General features: G+C 45.9%; 1 protein-coding gene and 1 pseudogene across 1 annotated transcript in view; one reads left to right on the top strand and one right to left on the bottom strand.

The window, feature by feature from the left end:
* The window catches only part of LOC124613789 (Down syndrome cell adhesion molecule-like protein Dscam2), a 273808-nt gene that overhangs the window by 87166 nt on the left and 174413 nt on the right, over positions 1 to 12229 (top strand). The gene's annotated exons all lie outside the window — the stretch shown is intronic.
* On the bottom strand, positions 57 to 174 carry LOC124614356 (annotated as a pseudogene).

Raw genomic sequence — 12229 nt, 5'->3', positions numbered from 1 at the left:
ACTTCTCAATCAAGTAGCTCCTCAGTTTGCCTCACAAGGGCTGAGTGCTCTCCGCTTGCCAACAGCGCTCGGCAGACCGGATGGTCACCCATCCAAGTGCTAGCCCAGCCCGACAGCGCTTAACTTCGGTGATCTGACAGGAACCGGTGTTACTACTGCGGTAAGGCCGTTGGTACCGTATTGTACCGTATTGTAAAATGTATGTATTCTTCTTCTCGTATAGGCCATTTCCGCACCACGCTAGTTCAAGTGGACTATTCCTTTTCCTTGCACCTGGGTCTTGATTTCAGCCCACATTCCCGCGTTTTTTTCTCATATTCCTCCTTTTTCACTTCTGCATTTGCGTCTATACTCTGCAAGCCACGTGACTGCGTGTGGCGGAAGGTACTTCCTGAACCAGCTCCACTTTCCTCTTTTCCTGTTCTAGTCGCGAATGGTTAGCGGGAAGAACGATTGCTGGCAGACCTCCATGGGAGTTCGAATCTCTGTAATTTTGTCTTCACGCTCTTTTCGCGAGACATACTTAGGAGGAAACAATATATTGGCTGAATCTCCTAGGAACGTAAGTTCTTTGAAATTTAAAGGTAAATTACACAGTGATGCAGAATGCAACTCTTGAAGCGTCTGCTGTTGTAGTTGGCTGAGAGTCTCAGAGTCGCTTTCGCGCTTGCTAAATGAACCTGTAACGAAACGCACTGCTCTTCTTTGGATCTTTTCTATTTCGTCTATCGGCCCTACCTGGTACGGATCCCAGACTGGCGAACAATATTCAACTGTTGCTCGAACGAGGGTTTTGCAAACCACGAGAGTTATCGCAAAAGTAAGGTCTCCTATTTTTTTATTAGTGCATAGACTTGTTTATTTCTACAATGATTTACATCAGTTTACAGCTTGAACATTTAACTACACTACTGGCCATTAAAATTGCTACACCAAGAAGAAATGCAGATGATAAACGGGTATTCATTGGACAAATATATTAAACTAGAACTGACATGTGATTACATTTTCACGCAATTTGGGTGCATAGGTCCTGAGAAATCAGTACCCAGAATAACCACCTCTTGCCGTAATAACGGTCTTGATACGCCTGGGCATTGAGTCAAACAGAGCTTGGATGGCGTGTACAGGTACAGCTGCCATGCAGCTTCAACACGATACCACGGTTCATCAAGAGTAGTGACTGGCGTATTGTGACGAGCCTGTTGCTCGGCCACCATTGACCAGACGTTTTCAGTTGGTGAGTGATCTGGAGAATGTGCTGGCCAGGGCAGCAGTCGAACATTTTCTGTATCCAAAAAGGCCCGTACAGGACTTGCAACATGCGGTCGTGCATTATCCCACTGAAATGTAGGGTTTCGCAGGGATTGAATGAAGGGTAGAGCCACGGGTCGTAACACATCTGAAATGTAACGTCCACTGTTCACAGTACCGTCAATGCTTACAAGAGGTGACCGAGCCGTGTAACCAATGGCACACCATACCATCACGCCGGGTGATACGCCAGTATGACGATGACGAATACACGCTTCGCGTTCACCGCGATGTCGCCAAACACGGATGCGACCATCATGATGCCGTAAACTGAACCTGGATTCATCCGAAAAAATGACGTTTTGCCATTCGTGCACCCAGGTTCGTCGTTGAGTACACCATCACAGGCGCTCCTGTCTGTGATGCAGCGTGAAGAGTAACAGCAGCCATGGTCTCCGAGCTGATAATCCATGCTGCTGCAAACGTCGTCGAACTGATCGTGCAGATGGTTGTTGTCTCGCAAACGTCCCCATCTGTTGACTCAGGGATCGAGACGCGGCTGTACGATCTGTTACAGCCATGCGGATAAGATGCCTGCCATCTCGACTGCTAGTGATACGAGGCCTTTGGGATCCAGCACGGCGTTCCGTATTACCCTCCTGAACCCACCGATTCCATATTCTGCTAACAGTCATTGGATCTCGACCAACGCGAGCAGCAATGTCGCGATACGATAAACCGCAATCGCAATAGGCTACAATCCGACCTTTATGAAAGTCATAACGTGATAGTACGCATTTCTCCTCCTTACACGAGGCATCACAGCAACGTTTCACCAGGGAACGCCGGTCAACTGCTGTTTGTGTATGAGAAATCGGTTGGAAACTTTCCTCATGTCAGCATGTTGTAGGTGTCGCCACCGGCGCCAACCTTGTGTGAATGCTCTGAAAAGCTAATCATTTGCATATCACAGCATCTTCTTCCTGTCTGTAGCACATCATCTTCGTGGTGTAGCAATTTTAATGGTCAGTAGTGTATTTTTCGAAAAAATCTCTATTTCTGTCGATGCATTTTTCTAGACGCTGTGGCAGTTTCTGTATGCTCGTGTCATACCAGCTCGCCGCCATGCTGTTCAGAAAGTTATGAACCTCTTCTTTCACCTCGTCGTCGAGCTGAATCGCTTTCCGGCCAAATGTTCTTTTAACTTATGTAACAGGTGATAGTCACTGGGCACCAAGTCAGTACTATAGGGTGCGTGGGTGATTATGTTCCACTGAAACTGTTGCAGGAGAGCAACGGTTTGTTGAGCGATGTGTGGGCGAGCGTTGTCATAGAGAATGTGTATTCCCTTGCTCAACACTCCTCTTCTCCGGTTCTGAATTGCCCGTTTGAGTTTTTTCAGCGTCTCGCAGTACCTGTCAGCGTAAGTGGTTGACCTGAGCACTTTGACCCACTGTCTCCTCAGAAATTGACGGTCTCCCGCTCCTTTGTTCGTCGTGAATTTCGGTCCGACCAGCTGCAAACTCTTTACACCACTTACGAACATTTTTGACATCCATGCACGACTCATCATACACTTCCGTCGATTGGCGATGGATTTCAATCGGCGCAGTGCCCTTTGCGTTCAAAAACTGAATAACTGCGCGCATTTCGCACTTGACGGTAACATCCACCGGCAGCTCCCTTCTCAACGGCTGCCATGCTAAGACTAAGCGCCTCAGTGGCGTGCGCGTGTTTACACACAGCGCGTGAAAGCACCCTTGATAACAGTGTGGCCAACTGCCACACAAACACAGTTCTGTACTTACAAAAAATAGGAGATTTGGGATTACCCTCGTACTTTCCTTGTGGATGTACTACATTTCCTGATGCTTTTTCCAAAGAATATAATACTGCCATCTGCCTTACCAGCGATTAGCTTCATGTGATCGTTCCATTTTAAATCGCTCTCTGCAGATACTCCCAGATATTTTATGGATGTGACTGCTTCCAGTGGTTGTTCTCCAATCGCGTAATCATGCAACAGTGAATCCTTCAGCCTGTATGTGCGCAATACGCTACACTTTTTTTTATCTTGAGGTTCAACTGTCAATTCTTGTACCAAGCGTTCATTCTGCACTGGTTTTCCCGCATTTCGCTGCAAGTTTCTAAAGTTGCGACTTATCTGTCTGAACCTGAGCCCCGGTCATGAGCTGCGTTAACGCTATGAGCAAAAGTTTGTAGTGGCAGGGGCTGCCCAATAATATATTCGCACATGTGCGTGACATAAAATGTCCAGGTGCGTTGTAAATTCGTTGTAATCTGTATGGCGCATGAGGTGGCGCCATGGATGGAGATTTCCGAGCCATCTGCCGAGTGCAGTTTAATAGTCGCCGGCGGCTCGAAAACGAGCGTGCTGTAGTATGGCAGGGAACTGGTATCAGAGTTCGTATCAACAAGGAAGAATTGTTTTGTAGTTAGGTCCTGAATGAAGAGGCATCTAGCCACGGGCGCCGTAGAAGTGATGTTATCCTGTGTGACATGCGAGGGGGATAGGCAACTATGCAGGGCTGAACGGGCTGTAGTGTCTACACTCCTGGAAATGGAAAAAAGAACACATTGACACCGGTGTGTCAGACCCACCATACTTGCTCCGGACACTGCGAGAGGGCTGTACAAGCAATGATCACACGCACGGCACAGCGGACACACCAGGAACCGCGGTGTTGGCCGTCGAATCGCGCTAGCTGCGCAACATTTGTGCACCGCCGCCGTCAGTGTCAGCCAGTTTGCCGTGGCATACGGAGCTCCATCGCAGTCATTAACACTGGTAGCATGCCGCGACAGCGTGGACGTGAACCGTATGTGCAGTTGACGGACTTTGAGCGAGGGCGTATAGTGGGCATGCGGGAGGCCGGGTGGACGTACCGCCGAATTGCTCAACACGTGGGGCGTGAGGTCTCCACAGTACATCGATGTTGTCGCCAGTGGTCGGCGGAAGGTGCACGTGCCCGTCGACCTGGGACCGGACCGCAGCGACGCACGGATGCACGCCAAGACCGTAGGATCCTACGCAGTGCCGTAGGGGACCGCACCGCCACTTCCCAGCAAATTAGGGACACTGTTGCTCCTGGGGTATCGGCGAGAACCATTCGCAACCGTCTCCATGAAGCTGGGCTACGGTCCCGCACACCGTTAGGCCGTCTTCCGCTCACGCCCCAACATCGTGCAGCCCGCCTCCAGTGGTGTCGCGACAGGCGTGAATGGAGGGACGAATGGAGACGTGTCGTCTTCAGCGATGAGAGTCGCTTCTGCCTTGGTGCCAATGATGGTCGTATGCGTGTTTGGCGCCGTGCAGGTGAGCGCCACAATCAGGACTGCATACGACCGAGGCACACAGGGCCAACACCCGGCATCATGGTGTGGGGAGCGATCTCCTACACTGGCCGTACACCACTGGTGATCGTCGAGGGGACACTGAATAGTGCACGGTACATCCAAACCGTCATCGAACCCATCGTTCTACCATTCCTAGACCGGCAAGGGAACTTGCTGTTCCAACAGGACAATGCACGTCCGCATGTATCCCGTGCCACCCAACGCGCTCTAGAAGGTGTAAGTCAACTACCCTGGCCAGCAAGATCTCCGGATCTGTCCCCCATTGAGCATGTTTGGGACTGGATGAAGCGTCGTCTCACGCGGTCTGCACGTCCAGCACGAACGCTGGTCCAACTGAGGCGCCAGGTGGAAATGGCATGGCAAGCCGTTCCACAGGACTACATCCAGCATCTCTACGATCGTCTCCATGGGAGAATAGCAGCCTGCATTGCTGCGAAAGGTGGATATGCACTGTACTAGTGCCGACATTGTGCATGCTCTGTTGCCTGTGTCTATGTGCCAGTGGTTCTGTCAGTGTGATCATGTGATGTATCTGACCCCAGGAATGTGTCAATAAAGTTTCCCCTTCCTGGGACAATGAATTCACGGTGTTCTTATTTCAATTTCCAGGAGTGTATTTTAGACTGCTGAAATTTGGCCGGGAGCCCCCTGGCGGGGCAGGTACGGCCGCCCTGGTGCAGGTCTTATATTACATTCGACGCCACATTGGCCGACTTGCGCGCCGGATGGGGATGAAATGATGATGAAGAGAACACAATACCCGGTCCCTGAGCGGAGAAAATCCCCGACCCAGCCGAAAATCGAACCCGGCCCCTTAGGACGGCAGTCCGTCACGCTGACCATTTTTTTTTTAATTCCACAAAAACAGTAACAAAAATGGCTACAATGAAATGTCATAAATAAGGTGACAGACAATTTCAGTCATAAATTACAGCATTCAAAGAGTGAGGAATCATATTCAGTCTTTAGCAGTAGCACAATTCAGCACCTTCACTGTCACCTGCAACTGGTGGCGGTCCAACATGCACATTTTCTTCTTCTGCAGCCTGAGGTTCCTCACCATCATTTCTCAGACCAAAATTAATTACTCAGGAAATCCTTAGTGTGTGTTCCTTCCAGGGTAAATTACGTGGACAGAAGAGCAGTCACGAACAGCGACATCGCAAAATACTTCACTGCCTTGTTATTTTTGTCAGTTCCAGTCTTCTAAACGCATCCTTAGGGAGTTCAAGATCTTCCTTTATATCAGACACCAGATGTTTGCCGTCATATTCTTGTACCTGTTGTACTACTGATTTATTTTCCATGTGTGACTTGCAGGTGAGTTTAGGGTCGGGATCGTGACCCAACCCATTGCCTCTCTACTAGGAATCCAGTTCCTAACCTATACCCGTTCTGTTGAAAAAAATTCGTAGCATGTTACCATATTTCTTATTGTGATTTTGAATTTAAGTATTTTCTTGATTTCATTTTCCATATACATCTTGTAATCAATATGTTCATCGCTCCCCAGCTATCGAGGCGGACAGCCCGCTGAAGGCGTTTGGTAAGCCACATAGTTTCCGACATTTTCGAGCTGTCTGCCCGAAGGTCGTATGAAACAAATAGCACAACAATCGTGATGAGGTCGAGTCACCGGATGTGTCCTTGTCTTGTGACGGGGGCGAGGTGTTCTTGCTGCGGCATGCTGGACAGAGAGGTGTGTGACGAACTGGCTCAGCCGGCGGTGGTGGGCGCTGAAAGTGATAACAGGAGAACATACGGTCGGTTAGCATGAGTCGTTTCTCGAGAGGTTTGGACTCAAGTCTGACCACACTAGTTGTAGTTTCGTCGATAGTTTCACCATCCATAGAGTCCATAATACCGTGTCCGGCACGAGGGCACGATCGAGGGCTACACAGCCACGTCACCAGAGGTGTGACATGGTGTTTTCATGTAGCTGGTGATCGTACATAGTCTCCTGTATTTGTTGTTCAGGGATACGAGGAGGCGCTGTAGGAGTGTGAACTTCACTGTGTCGTATTTGTCGTTTGAGGCGATGGTAATATGACGTCACTGATGACTTCCACTTGACCTATTAAATGGCAGAGTAAACTGACATATCTAGCATCACCACTGTGTACTCCTGTTGCCGTGAAAATACTGTCAATTGTCGCGAACCATAAGGTGGTATTGGCAGCATCAAGAGGGAGCAGTTTGAGGTGAGTACTAAGTTTAGGACATGAGGCGAAACCCGAGTTCGCAGTATTGTCTCCTGCGGCAGACAAGGTGGCTGGCGACTGTGTGTGAAGCCAGGTTTGTTACTGCAAAATGGTGAACGACTGGACGCGGAAGACGCAGGAGGCACGCAGTTTATGTCGCTTGTATGTTGCACTCGTTTCCGAATGGGAGCAATGCCCGCAAAGGCACTATCCTCCAAATCTAAAAGCAGGTCCATAGTTGAGACATGGCCGGCAACCGTTCGTGACACACGAATGGTTGTTGCGGGGCAGAATGCGAATGTTCAAATTGCACACGTGTTGTGGAAGACGTGGACAGCGCGAAAATGTTCCTGCAAACAGTCTTGATATCGTTGTGTACAGGTGGCGCAATTCATAGTGGAATGGATTCGTAAGTCGTAGGCATTGTTGATGTACGGGAGGTTCGATGATGTCGATAGGGACGAGTTTTGAGTCTTCATATTTTCGCGGCACAAAGACTGTTCCATAAAATTTCGGACGTGCAGCCGCATACATTCAACTTCTTCTTCTAATATTTCGGCTGAATACCGTCCAGCCATCTTCAGAGTGAACCGAGGTGACCGACGCTCCAACACTTGCTCCGTCCTTTTAAACCCGCGGACCGAACCACTGTGCATGCGGCCACAGAAGAAGTTGAATTTATGCGACTGCATGCCCGAAATTTTATGAAACGAGTTTTGAGTCATCTGTGCGCTGATTTTAACACTGTTTGTGCACACTGAGAACACATCTTGCACTGCAGTCCTTTCGTCACTGCAATCCAGAGGTGGGGCTCTGGTCGGAGCGTTGTGTGGCGGACACATGGTGACGACGAAAAGGAGCAAAAATTAAGTTGGTGTGCCGCATATCAACGCATTTCTATAAAGTTCTCATGCATGGTTTCATGTTCAACGCATTCAGGAACCACGATTTACTCATTCTCTCCCGGTGAATGTATGTAGTGTCAGGTTTCCAGCTTCCACTACTAAACACTCTTTTTAAATGTGTAAATCAGGCTTCCCCAACCCCACAATGTTTACTGTATGGCCGGGGCCATACAAGGGGGTGGCGAGAAAGGCACTGCAAAGGCTGTAGGAACAAAGGAGGAGCAAACTGTCAACAAAAAAGAAAAAAAAGGGAAGAAAGACGGTTTAACAACTAACAGGGAGTGGTGCGTTAATGTTCCACCAGTCTGCTGCCTACGAATAGAAGCGTTGCCCTCTTCCGTGACTGTAAACGCTCACTACGGGTTCAGTGTCACTTCTGCACACTACGGTTACATGTGACACATCTTCCGGAAGGCGAAACCGAATTTGCCGGCCGCGGTGGTCAAGCGGTTCAGGCGGTCAGTCCGGAACCGCGCGACTGCTACGGTCGCAGGTTCGAATCCTGCCTCGGGCATGGATGTGTGTGATGTCCTTAGGTTAGTTAGGTTTAAGTAGTTCTAAGTTCTAGGGGACTGATGACCGCAGATGTTAAGTCCCATAGTGCTCAGAGCCATTTGAACCATTTTTTTGAAAACCGAATTTCGGAAACCGTTTCTGTCGTGTTTACATATTAAGGTCTGGAGCGGCTTTGCTAGCCCAGTAAATACGGCGGCTGGAAAACAGCTGATCCAATTTATGATTCAGTCAACAAAGTCGTTATTTCTTTTCAATTAAATATTTCAGACACACACCTTCGCGTTCATTCTACTATTTCTGCTTCTCGTTCACTGCATTATAAGTCTATATTAACCAAATATTCTTAAAACAAGACATAACTTGACAACCCAAGCACGTTTCAAACCGATTGTGTTTACATGGTAGCGAAAATCGATTGCTGAATTGGAAAGTAGGCAGCTGATGCCCAGAATCGACTTTGAAGTGTTTACATGACCTCTCAGAAGCGGTATTGGGAAATCTGTTTACGAAATCCGGCTTCGGGAGCCCCATGTAAACAGGCTGATAGTGTCACTGCGACCAAGTAACAACTTCAGTAAAAGCTGCAAGCGAACAGACGTCTATCGCTATATAGTAAATCTGGCAACAGTGCGCCTGCTCTTTGTTCACGCAACTGCCTGAAGAGCGGACTAGTGGTCAACAATGAAGTTCTTGCTGCTACCGTGCTATTTCGCTAAGGCATTGTAGATCTCAAAGGTCGGCTAGCGGGTGCTGAAGCAAATATGCTATTTGATCGAAAGCTACCTATTGTTACAGAGTCATAACAACTGAGGAGTGGACGAAGCGCTACAGAGAAGGAAACAACCAGAAAGCGAGGAGGAGATAATTATATGATTTACTTGCCCCTCCAGCGGGTACTTTTACTGCTCCAAAGTTCCGTATGGAACGATCTACTATGTAATTGAAAAAGAATTGTAGAATAAGTCTTCTGTTGCTGATTAATATTATTACAAGAGTTGTTAGTGTTTATACCTGAAGATACTCTGTTGATCTAAACAGCACCATGGTGTAAACAGGCATATGGGCAAGTTCTGCCATTGGCCGTGTAATGTCGTTAAAGGCGTATTCACACTGAAAACCAACTCCAACAAACTCAATTGACAACTGTTTTCTGTTAGAAGTTTGACTTAGTTGTTTGAAGTCGCGAGTCTGAACAACTAGTTGTGGGAATTTCTGCCTAGAGTTTGTAGTTTATGGTCCTTGAGCAAAAATACCACAGAGTTGTGTGACGTGCGCATGTGCCGTATCGTCTGCTGTGTTTCTTTCGACAATGGCGACTTGCGATTGGTCAACAGATCTAACAGTTCAGTTTTTGTTAGAGTTGAAATGAGGAAACCTCTGTGGTCCTTCTGATTCTGCTTATAAAGACAGATATAAAAGGAGAGATTTGCTGAAAGAAGTTTCGGATAAAGTTGGCAGGCCGCTTGTGGGGTGTGAAAGGAAACGGACAAATATGAAAACACGGTACGATCGTGAGCATTGTAAAATGCACAAAACTAAAAGTGGGTACGTAACAACTGAGATCTACGTTCCGAAGTGGATATTTTACGAGCATATTTCGATTTTGGAAGGCGTAAACAAGCCGGGGAGACAAATATTTACAGTCGTAGGTAAAATGTCATTCACTAGCATAATTGAAGCTGTAAGACTTTTAGTCGGAAATTTTGTAATTACTTCTGCATTTTCACTGGAAATTATTTCTCTTGTCATGTCACTTTGTCAAGTTGTGATACAAAGTAGTTTGCGAGTTAATAGCTTCTATTGTTAATAATTAAACCTATAAGGGTTTCGTTCGGAAGTTGTTAACTACATTTGTCTTTTCACTCGATATTTATTTATGCGTATTTCTGTTGCCATTTCACTTTACCAACACGCGATACATAATAAATTGCAAATTGATCCCTTATATTCCTTGCGGTTCTTCCTGCGCTGCCTCCCTTTCTCTGAAGACATGCCTCCCTTTGCGGAGACATCCTCCAACTGGCATCTGAACCCTGCCTGTTTCTGGATCTTCCACACCAAAACTGCCAGGTGGTGAGTAAACTGCTCCACTTTCTTTATTTCTTCTCAAATTGTGCAAAGACACAGCTGCAGAAGTCACTGACGGTGTTTTTAAGGACTTATGTGCATTGCTGTTCCAAGACACCGAAAAACTGCTAACAATATTCCAAAAAAATTCTCCACAATTCTTTCCTGGCTGCTTTTCTCTTGCCACCCTGCGTATGGTTTCATCAAGTACTCTGAAAGAGCAAAAGTATTTGTTGGAATTGTAATACATTTATATCGGATATCGAGTATGTTCGAGAAATATCGATTGTGGTGACAGATGTTTGTGTATATATGTGTGTGTGTTGAGGCGCATTAGTCAGTCTTCGTGCGCCTATTTTAATAAAGTCAACATGTGTATATTTTAAATAAAGTGTTTTAAAAGGTAAAAGTGAGAACTTGATTTGAAACATGGTAGCAGAGCGTGGTTCTTGAAAAGAAAAGTAGAAGTTAAATATTATATTGTGGCCGTCGCGTGTTATTCAGAAAGTTCGACATGGCTGATATAACTATTCCTGTATTTGATGGCGAAGACTATGGGAACTGGAAGCAGCGGATAATCATGTACCTAAAAATGAAGAAATGCTATACAGTGACTACGAGGGCAAAAGTGAGTTCAGACAACGAAACGTGGGATGAAGAGGACTTGAAGGCTATCAACTATATTTATGGTGCAATCACAAATAAGCAACTAGAATTCGTGAGTGACAGAGAAAGTGCTTTCGAGATCATGAAGAAATTTGATGAATTATATTCGAAAGAGTCTACAGCCCTTCAAATATTATGCAGAAACAAGTTGGACAAATTGAGGTTAAGTGATTACAGTGATACGGGGACATTTTTCAGTGCATTTGAAAAAACTGTAAATGAGCTGAAATCTGCAGGCGCCAAAGTAACGGAAAAGGAGAAGTTAAATTATATGCTGCGAACGTTACCAGAGTCAATGAGCTATATTGGGGACTTAGTGGACGTCTTGAAGGAAGAGGACCAGACAGTTGAATACGTTAAAAGTAAGATTCAATTATTGAATGCAAAAACTGGAAATGAAGAGGTAAAATCAAATGCATTTCACACAGAAAGAAAATTGAATTCAAGAAATCAGGAGCAAGTATGTTATCGATGCAGCAAAGCAGGTCACTTCAAACGTGATTGTACCCAGGGAAGAACAAGTAACAGAGGCACATGGCATCGTGGAGTACATTTTCAAAGCAGCGACAGAGGTAATGGAAATATGCAGCGTGGAGGCTATAGCAATGTACAGCGTGGATATTACGGCAACATGCAGCGTGGAGGTTATGGCAGCAGGCAACGTGGTCGAGGAGAGCAGCATGGTTTTAGCAGCGGTCGGCATCACAGCAAGCAAGGTTACCATCAGAGTGATCATGGTATGAGTAGTTTTATAACAGAGGTTAATTCTATGATAGGTCAAAATAGAACAGTAGAGTCAAGTAATAACAATCAAATTCAAATCAATTGGTTATTAGACAGTGGCTGTACTGATCATGTTATTAATAATGAGGAATATTTTTCTAAGAGTATAACTTTAAAACAACCTATAAATGTAAAAATTGCTGATGGAAAAATTTTGCAAGCTACTAAAGTTGGTAATGTAATTAGTAATTTTCCTGTCTATGATCAAATGGTTCCAATTAATATGCGAAATGTTTTCTTTGTAAAAGACATAGACAAAAACTTGATCAGTTATGCTAAAATTACAGATAATCACAAAATTGTATCGGTAGGGAATAATGCAAAAATTTTTGATAAAGCTAATGGATTGATTGCGATTGCATGGAAAGAGGGTCGGTTGTATAAAATGAGTAGTACTATTAATAAAGGAGAAGTTAATGTTAATGTTATGAGTAAAGACAATAATATGACAGCAAAGGA

Source organism: Schistocerca americana, chromosome 4 (genome assembly GCF_021461395.2).
Source record: "Schistocerca americana isolate TAMUIC-IGC-003095 chromosome 4, iqSchAmer2.1, whole genome shotgun sequence".
NCBI lineage: Eukaryota > Metazoa > Arthropoda > Insecta > Orthoptera > Acrididae > Schistocerca > Schistocerca americana.
Note: the sequence above shows the minus strand (reverse complement) of the source record. Positions and strands in the feature narration are given on the sequence as shown.